Raw genomic sequence first — 10,707 nt, forward strand, 5'->3', positions numbered from 1 at the left:
GGGAAAAGCACTAGTGGTGGAGCATTCTTTCTTGGTAAAAAACTAGTGTCTTGGACAAGCAAGAACCAAAATTGTACATCTCAATCCATAGTAGAGGCAGAATATGTGGTAGCAACAGTTAATTGTTCTAACATTGTTTGGTTCAAACAATTATTAGAAGGAATGAAGATATAAATCAAGGATCCTATAGTCATATACTATGATAACAATAGTGCAATCAATATATCAAAGAATCCAATGATGGATATCCAAAAAAGTACATTGCAATAAAATATCACTTCTTAATAGAATTGGTGCAGAATAAAGAAGTCAAATTGGAATATATGAATACAAAAGAATAGATTGCAGATATATTCACCAATCCATTACCTAAGGATGCATTTTTGTATCTAAGAGGTAAGCTAGGGGTCATTCCCCTATCTAAAGTTCATTAAACAAAGCTTAGTGATGCATCAACAAGAGCTATGTTGAAGATCAATCAGTTCGTGTAGAATTATCAAGGATATACTAAAAATGAATCGGTACTTAAGGTATATTGATATCATAAAATTTTTTGTCTTTGGTATGTGTTATCAAAGAGGGAGAAGTTTACTATCATATCTCTAAGAAATTTTTGGAACTAGAATAAAGTAAGGAACTAAAATAAGGAGAAGTTTTTTGTAAGAGGGAGAAAGTTCTATGAACGAACATGGCATGAGCTATTGCAAACAGAGGAAGAATCTAGTGAGAGGAAGAGCTCATACTAAAAAAGGTAATTCTCAAGAGAAAATTCAAAATTTCATTGTGCTATGACATGTTGTGTTGTCATCAATTCCAAAGAGGTAGAATGTTGAATACAATTGATTAATTATGTATTTCCTTTGATGTTACACAAATGTCATATCATTATCAGTTAGTATATGTTGAGCTCACTCGAGTAGTGAAGACAATTTTCTATTTCTACTGAGTGTTCTTGGGGTTGCCTAGTTTAGAAGGTAGTGTCTACCAAGTCCACTCAGGCATTGAAGGAAAGTATGCAGAAGATGAGTGTTAACCAAGCTCACTCGGTTAATAAAAGAAAGTTGGATGGAACCATTGCTAATTGAGTTCACTCAGTTGCCAAAGTATTTTCACAAGATTGTAGTGTTAACTAAGCTTCTATTAGTTAACACAAGAAATCATTTCTGATTTAGTTTCTACCGAGTTGGGTCGGCTAACAAAGGATTTTCTTATTTTGGCATATTAAGCTCAATATATTTATCTATTGGTTCTATCCAACTAAGGTGATGAATATTAATTATTCTAAGTTGTATTTGAGTTGACTTGACAATATGAAAGATATAAGTATAAGGTCAAGTTGTGATTTCAAAGCATGCAACTATGAAAATGTTATTGAAGATTTAATGATGAGAAGAGGAAGAAAATTTGGAGGATAAGAAGAATATTCTTGTGGAGCAGAAAAGCTATATTCAATCAAGAAGGATCAAGTACAAGCTAGAAAAGAGATCCGTAATCAACAATTTAGTTGCATTCAAATCAGGTCATCTCATTGTTACTCTCTAACCATTGTAGTAGTGATCTAAATCTCTTAACAGAGTTGGCTTAACAACTATTTGCAAATCCTCGAATAAGGTGGCAGTTCTATTGAATTGTATCAAGACATCTAACAAGGCCACTCCTAATAGGGTGATTAAATTCTTTAATAGAGTCACATATAATAGTGTGTTTTTTAACCTTTAATAGGGTTGGCTCCTTATAGGGCTCACCTCAAAAGTGTGAAAATAGTAACTAGTTGCAATTGGTGGTTTTTCCCAAATTGGATTTCCACATTAAATCCTAGTGTCAAATGTGTTCATGCTATTTTCTTTTCTGTGTTCGTAACTAAGTTAAAATAATTGTAATCACAGATAATATGCAAAGTTTGTATGTTAATCATTTATCAAGCACATTCAGTAATTACTGAGTTACAACATTTTATGTGTGTTTATTGTGCATCACCAATATTTAGTTTTCAGATTGTATTTGTGTACTAACATCTACGGGATTTGGGATTTATTTTAGTAGTAACTAATTCACCGCTCCCCTCTTATATTTCCAATAGATAAATCATCAAATTTAATGCATCCCCTGACCATTGTTAAAAGGCATAATGTGATCATTCAATAGAAATATTCTTGTAGTACAATTTATTGTTTTCTGTGTGCAAGTTTTTAGAATATTTCACCATGGAATTGCCAATTCAAGCTTTCAATGTAGTTGGATGTTCTTAATAGCATGTATATAGATTCTTGGGAGTTATGGATAAGATATGCAAGCTATGCCAGGAACCCATGAGTTGGAGCTTAAGGAAGATAAGGCTGAGGTTTGAGCCATTCTTGCTAAGTTCCAAGATCTTCACGACAACCAACACTTTTGTGAAATTCTTGACATGATGCAAGAATTATAGTTTTCTTTAAAAAAATTCTAAACTTTTTTATAAATTTTGGTGAATGGTTGTAATTAGTTATTAGTTAGTTTCTTGTTTAAAGTATTGAACCTTTTGGACCATTTCATTTTCAATTAAAAATGGTACTAGGACCTTAGAATATGTAGGATTTACTAGAAAAGAAATTGAACTATGAAAGAAGATACAAATAAATAGTATATGCAACATATGACAGATATTGCAACTAGTCACAACCCAATTGTACTTATTTTTGGAATCAATAAAGAAAACTTATTTTCTAGATCCAAGGATTAAGAATTGATCATCAATATTGTTATCTATAAATTGACATTATGGATTTATATTGTTGTTGATATATTGAAATTGGGGAAAACCCTGAACAAGAAAAAAAAACTCATATGCATGTGAATATTTTTCATAATTGTTCTTCATCTATTGAAGTTCAATTCAATTAAACAGGGTTTCATGACTCTAATTTTCATATCCAATAATTGATGGTAGTGTGCCTATTTGAAAATAATTTGACATTTGTAGTAAATATTAGAATTGACTCTATTTTACCAATGGAAAAGGAATGGTAGTTTCTTCCTTCTAAGGAAAAGTAAAATTTTGTATAAGGTAATATTCTTTGTCTTATCCATCTATATACATACAATGCTTCACCCCATTATTTATATATATTCAAAACATTCAAATTTAATTTCTCCTTGAGAAGATACTTGCTAATTCAAGAGTATTAGTTATAAATTTTGCATTGTGAATCTTTAAGCTTGCCTTAAGGAGAATTGATTTAGGTGCAACCACCTAGGTTTTTCAAAGTCTATAGTATTGATAAAGGGTGATCCTCTTATAACCAAAAATACAACATAAAAAATAAAATAAAAATTTGTGAGAACAAAATACGGGCTTCTTATTATCGCCACAAATGTGGAATTACAAGATTTTGAAATACAATATACAAACCCGCATGGGCACTTTCCTTACAATAATTTGTAATACAAAGCTATGAACTATCACCCAAAGTGGTCCTAGATAATGTATGAGTATTCCTTATATAAATATTTTTATATCACCTGTAAAGTTTCTAGACATAAAACCCTACCGATTGAGACCAACTAACTCTAAAATTACATATAGAGTCGGCTCAATACGCTTTTGACCCTTATTTTGGAAATTTTGGTCAGCCCAACTTTAGAAGTCCATAACTTTCAAACTATTTCTTTGATTGGCTATTATAGCCACTTATTAGAATTGCTAGCTTCTAATATATAGGGTCTGACTTGCACAAGCTCTAGTCAATTACATTTTGGAACCCATCCAGTGCCTCTAAGACCTTCAATGTTGAGCCTAAAATTTTTATACCAAACTTGTACACCAAAAAATTGCAATAACTTCATCAATATCTATGATATGACACTAAGCCTCAACTATCAGGCTGATATATCTAAGATGAATATCCACCAGGATATTCCAAGCTCATATGACTGACTTACTAAGTAGCAAGCCACTAGAAAAAATAACTCTACACTAAGACAACCCTTATTCAAGAAACAAAGAGGAATTTTTTTGGGGTGATCTATGATTGCTCTTACACCCAAGGTGCTCCTACATGAGACACTAAAGGTAATTTGAGAAGTGACCCTATCACGTCTTAGGTGTTCAAAGGAAAGATAGGATGATCAACCTCCTCCCTTGCTAGTCATGATAAATCCTCTACTATTCTACCTTTTCATTTGACCATATACTCTTCATATCTTTTTTTTCTTTCGATCTTGCCAACATGACTATCAAACATCTCCAAAAACTCCTTTCTAGTTGAACTAGTTATTGGAATACTCTACTGCACTTCTACAACTTCATCTCCATCACCTCCTTTGAATAATACTCTATCAAATGTGAAATTTTAAATATGGGTGAAACATTTAGTTCAACAAAAACTCCACTTCATAGGCATTTCCAAAATCATGCCTTTTCACTATCTTGCATAATCCAAACTTCTTCATTTTCATCTTATTATATATACCCACTAAAAAATGTGATAGAATATAGAGTCTAACAATATAACTGAGAGGTGGAGAGGGGGAGGGGGGAGGGGGTTGTGAATAAGTTATCCAACTATTATCAAATTTATCAACCTTAAACAAACTTAACCACATGAGAAATATAATCAGAAACCACAACAAAATACTCATGCATAATAACACTAGATATGTTAACTAGGGAAATCCTTGATTAGAGGGAAAACCCCAGTGGGGATGGTACCCACAAGATGATGTACTAATATAAATTTTCCTTGTTAGAGGATGGACCCTATTAGGAGTCTATGAATACATTTAGTACATATGAGTCCTTGTTAGGAGATTCAAACACTGTTAAGAGTTATGCGAACCCTATTAGGAGTTGTAGAAGATAGCTAGACCCACTGCCCAAATAGCTTCAAGGTTAAGACCAATGAACCCACTATCCAACTAATCTTTGTATTATTCCTTGTAGAATAATAGAAATGAATAGTAATTCCTTTCTTTTTCCTATCAACTAGACCTTTGCTCCTTTTGATCTTGTAATCAGATCACAAAACTCACGTCCAATAATCCCTTGGATTGCCTACTTGCATTTAGTAAACACTCTTCTCCTTTTCACACTTTGAACTTCATAATATAATGGATATTGATTTCAAAAAAGGAAAACATCTTTCATTTATACCATATCTTTAGAATAATTCCTTGAATCAGTCTTGAGGCTTTTCCAATTAATTATAATAAGATAATTAATAAATTACAATTATAATAGTACTCTCTACTCACAGTCTATACAAGAATTCACCACGTGATACTAGGGCTTGCACACTTGCTGATATTACCAATAGACTATCCTCTATTAAAGACTGATTGCACATCTCTTCATTGCATTTCAGATGTAAGATAGTGAAAAAATATTAGGAACTACTTTCCTAATGCTTTGTTTTTGTACCACGCTCTATAAACTAGGTACAACTTCCATACATCTTTGACTTATGCATTTCACACTGAACCATGTCATCATGACATAGTGTTGAATATTTCCATTACCATGCATCACCAGATGAGCAACACCTTGTATGCACAACTACAATCTCTCTTTGTAACTTTGGAAATCTTCATAGACTTACTACTAAGTTGACATCAATGACAAACGTAGCCATAAATGCGCTTACTTTTCAAAGGTAGGGGGTTCCTTCTTCAAGGATATGATTGGGGTATTTTATTTATCTTCATTATCTTCATCCTCATCCTAAAGTTTTAGATGTTTTCTTTCCTTCCTTGGTTTGGTAGTTGTAATCACAGAAGTTGATCTTTTTGTTGATCTTGTTGCTCTCTTAAGTGGCTTAGATGGGGTTCCTCTTCTTCCCCTTCTTCATCACTTTCCCCTACCTCTTCATCTTCTTCATCCTCTTCTACATATTTACCCTTTCCTTCAGTGATCATAGGAGATGTGTCTAATTTAGCAAGTTTCTTTCCAATGGTTTCTAGCCTCTTCTTTCGTCTCTTTACAATTTGAAGGATCTGAATCTCAAGAGATATTCTTGTCTTTGCTTCTTCATTTGTTCCAAAGCAAGTGGCTTTAGTATCCACTAGCTCATCAATGAGATCCTCAATAATATCCTTTGTTTCATCAATATTCACCTCATATGATAGAGGTTTAATCCATGTTATCCTAGTCTTGACTCCCTGTATGTGGACTCTATCATAGTCAACTAGGAAGCATATATCATGTTCATAGTCTTTGACAAGATGCTCAGGGATCCTAAGCCTATTTTCATCTTTTCTCTGAAATTATTAAAGTAAGCATCCATGATGCCATCAAAGTTCTCACCTATTTCACTTATGAATTAATTGATTTGATACATAATAGGGAGTCTTTCTTCCAAACAACATTTCCCTTAGAAGGAAAGAATTTCTAAACATAAAAGAATAAATATCCTTAGAGTGAACCGAACTTACATGAATTATTCTTTAAGGACTAAATGCTCTCCATGTTCTTTCTTATTTGGGAGTACTGAAGCTTAGCAAGGTCAAATGACGGATTCTTATTTATAATCTAATATGCTAGATCCACTCCCTCACATGGCATGTTATTGGAATGGCTTGATCTATAGAGTTTATTGCCAATGACATGGATGCAAAACTTGATTTCCATGTCTATCACATTGTTCAGCTTCATTCCTCTACAATCTCATTCATCTAGTATTAGCTTTGTCATTTCTTCTCGACCTAGGGTTTTAGTAGTTTTAGCTTTCTCTAACATAGGATACCCTGTTATCCTATGAATCATCTTCTTAGTGATAGTGTTATAATATATAGTCCACCAATATAACTAAGATGGGGGGTGAATCATTTATCCGACTAATGTCACAATTATCAACTATTTTAAACTTCTACCATATGAGTAATATAATCAAAAACCATAACAACATACTCATACACAATAACACCATATATGTTAACTAGAAAAACCCTTGATCATAGGGAAAACCCCAGTGGGGATGCTACCCACAACATGATGTACTAATACTAATATTCCTTGTTAGAGGATGGACCCTATTAGGAGTCTATAACAACATTTAGAACATATCAATCCATTTTAGGAGTTGTGTCAACCCTATTAAGAGTTGTGGGAGATAGTTGGACCCACTGCCCAAATAGCTTTAAGGGAAAGACCATTGAACCCACTATCCAAATGATCTCTATATTATTCCTTGTAGAATAATAGAAATAAATAGTACCTCCTTCCTCTATCCTATCAACCAGATCTTTTCTCCTTCTGATCTTGTAACTAGATCACAAAACTTGAATCCAATAACCCCTTGGATTGCTTACTTGCATTTAATAAACACTCTACTAATTTTCACACTTTTCACTTCATACAATACTTAATACACTTTACTAACAAGGAAAACATCTTTTCCTTTATGCCATATCTTAAAAATAATTCCTTGAGTCAGCGTTGAGGTTTTCCCAAATAATTATAATAAGATAATTAATTAATTACAATTACAATAGCACTATTAGCTCACAATCTATACAAAACTTCACATGTGTGATACTAGGGCTTCCATATCCACTGATGTCACCAGCCAAATGTCCTCTATCAGTGGCTGACTACACATCTTCTTATTACATCTCTAATGAAAGATATAATACAAACATTAGAAACTACTTTCCAAGAACTTTGTCTCTATATTGCTCTTAGTAAATCAAGTACAACTTTTGTATGTCTTTGACTTACATGATGTGCATTGAACCTCATTAGTAGAAATAGTGTTGAATATGTCCATGATTGAGCATCACCAACAAGAAAAATCTTGTCCGTATAACTAAGATCTCTCTCTGTTATTCTGCTAGTCTTCATAGACTTACTACTATGTTGACATCAATGACAAACATAGGCATGAATACAACATGTCAATAGTCTCCAATTCTTAGGATACTCCCCTAATTTAGTATCATCAGCATTCATGCTAAAAATATCCCCCTTTGGCATTGATGGCAACATCGATGAAAAATATCTAAGATCAATGAATACAAAAATAGTACTCTCTTGTTGCTATTATTGTTCTTGTCTTATCAAATCGTCTTCATCAATCAAATTTGAAATCCTCTAAAACACTACTCTATTCTCCTTCTTCTTTAGGATTGGAAATAGTTGTTCATGGTAAACAACTCACCATACAGCAAGGTTCTTCATGTTTCATATCTACCCTATAGAGATATTCCTCCTTTACATGGATCTTTCTAAAACTCCTTTATAAAGTAGAGATTTCCATGCACACTTCCCATACATACTTAGGAGATGCATACTTAAGGGATTTTTTTAATGCATATTCTGCCCCATTGACATCAATGAAAATGTCCTCATTATGTTAATTAACTTCTCCAAGTCTTCAACTAGATCAAGTGTCCAAAGACACTTTTCAAGACCAAATACCAAGAGTCCTCAATGACTTAGCTTAAAATAGATACTCCCCCATATAGGAAGTTTCAACATTCAATCCAATCTAACAATAGTGCTTTGTACCACTCAAATGATGCACTTACTACATCATCTTCTCAGAAATAACCAAGGGCATAACCCCAAGCATACCTCTCAAGCACTCAAATGTATCTTTAGGTAAAGGCTTTATAAAGATATTTGCAATCTGATCTTTGGTACTTGCATACTCTAATCTGCTCTCTTTTTTAATTTCTTTCTCTCTCAACACATGATACTTAATAGATATATATATATACTTAGTCTTAGAATGCAATACAAGATTCTTATACATATTTTACTTGTGTTGTCATAGTAAATGATAACAGGTTCTACAAACTTTATCCTGATATCCTTCAGCATCTATTTCATCCACATCACTGTATTTCAATTATTTACTACTACAACATATTCTTCCTCGTCTATAATCTAAGAAATACAATCTTGTTTCTTTCTTGTCCAAGAAACCAAACTTCCTATAAGAAAAAATGCTCCATTATTGGTGTTCTTTTTTCATCCATAGTGACTACCCAATCCACATTAGTATATGCACATAAAGTGAAATCACTCAATCCATCATACCAAATTCCATAGTTAGATGTTCCTTTCAAATATATGAATATCCTCTTTACTAATACATAATGATACTCCTTAGGATTGGTTTGAAATTTGGCTACAATCTTGACTACATTTTCTATATTTGGTCTACTGTGAGTCAGATATTGCAAACCTCCAATCATAGATCTATACATTTTTTGCTCAACCGTAGGTGTCTCATCCTTTCTAAATAACGTGTGACCAGTTATCAAAGGTGTACTAATAGGCATACAAATTTCCAATCCAAACCTTTTCAATAAATCTTTCAAGTACTTATCTTGTGAGATGAAAACACCATCATAGTTCTGCACAATTTACTATCCTAGGAAAAACTCCATTTCTCCTATCATGCTCATTTTAAACTCATTCTTCATTTCTTTATCAAACTTATCACTTGCTTCATCATTATCTTTAAATATGATGTCATCAACAAATATTACTATTATTAGAAAACCATTCTCAATTTCTTTCAAATGCAAGTTATTATTTGTCATACCTTTAGCAAAAATGAGTTTTTCCAAATAGATGTCCAACCTTGCATATTAGGTTTTAGGTGCTTGCTTCAGACCATATAGAGATTTCTTTAGTCTACATACCATATCTTTGTCTTATATTAGAGAAATACCTTCAGGCTGGTCAATGTAAACTTCTTCTTCAAGTTATCCATTTAGGAAGGCTTATTTAACATCCATCTAATAGACTTTTAACTTCTTATTTACTATATAATCCAAGAACATTCTTACTACTTCCATTCTGGCTATAGGGGCATATGTCTCCTCATAGTCTATGCCTTCTTTCTATGAGTAACCTTTGCATACAAGTATGGCCTTGTTTCTCACAACTTCACCTTGCTCATGCATATTGTTTTTGAATACCCATTTGGTTCCTATAACATTCTTGTCTTTAGATCTAGGAACTAACTCCCATGTTTCATTCTTCATAATCTAATCTAATTCATCCTTCGTTGCTTTAATCCAATGATCCTCTTTACATGCTTCATTAGCACTCTTAGGTTCAACTTGAGACATCAAACATATCTCTTCATTAACCCTATTTCTTGTCATTACACCTTTGTCTTTCCTTCAATTATCTTCTCTAGGGGGTGATTCTTTGTTATATTCCTATTAGGGGTAGGATTTGACATCTCAACTCTTATCTCATCTCTAGATTCATACCTCTGCTCTCCACTTTTCTCAATAGTTAACACATCATTTTATAAATCATTTTTAGTGTCAAAGAAAAATTCAGCATTATGTCTAAAAATTCTAGAATTATCTTCTTCTTCATCTAAATTATAATCTAACATCTTTTCCTTAGTTCCAAAATTTTCATCAATATTTGCATTTGTGCACTCAACTATTATTTTAGTTCTATGATTAAAACATGTGTATGCTTTTTTTTCAATAAATAGCCAAGAAACATACCTTCATCAATTCTTGGATCAAACTTGCCAACATCATCGTCTCTCCTAATATAATAATTCCTTCCAAATATTCTAAATACTTAACTGATGGTGAATGACTGAACCATAATTCATATGGTGTCTTTCTCATACCTTTTTCTAATTTTTACTCTATTCATAGTGTACACTGATGTATTGACTACTTCTCTCCAAAATCTCTAGACAAATCATTCTGAAACAACATTGCTCTTGTTGCCTCTACAACTAATTTATTTCT

Source organism: Cupressus sempervirens, chromosome 1 (assembly GCF_028749045.1).
Source record: "Cupressus sempervirens isolate cs-2001-9-10 chromosome 1, ASM2874904v1, whole genome shotgun sequence".
In the NCBI taxonomy this organism is placed as follows: domain Eukaryota; kingdom Viridiplantae; phylum Streptophyta; class Pinopsida; order Cupressales; family Cupressaceae; genus Cupressus; species Cupressus sempervirens.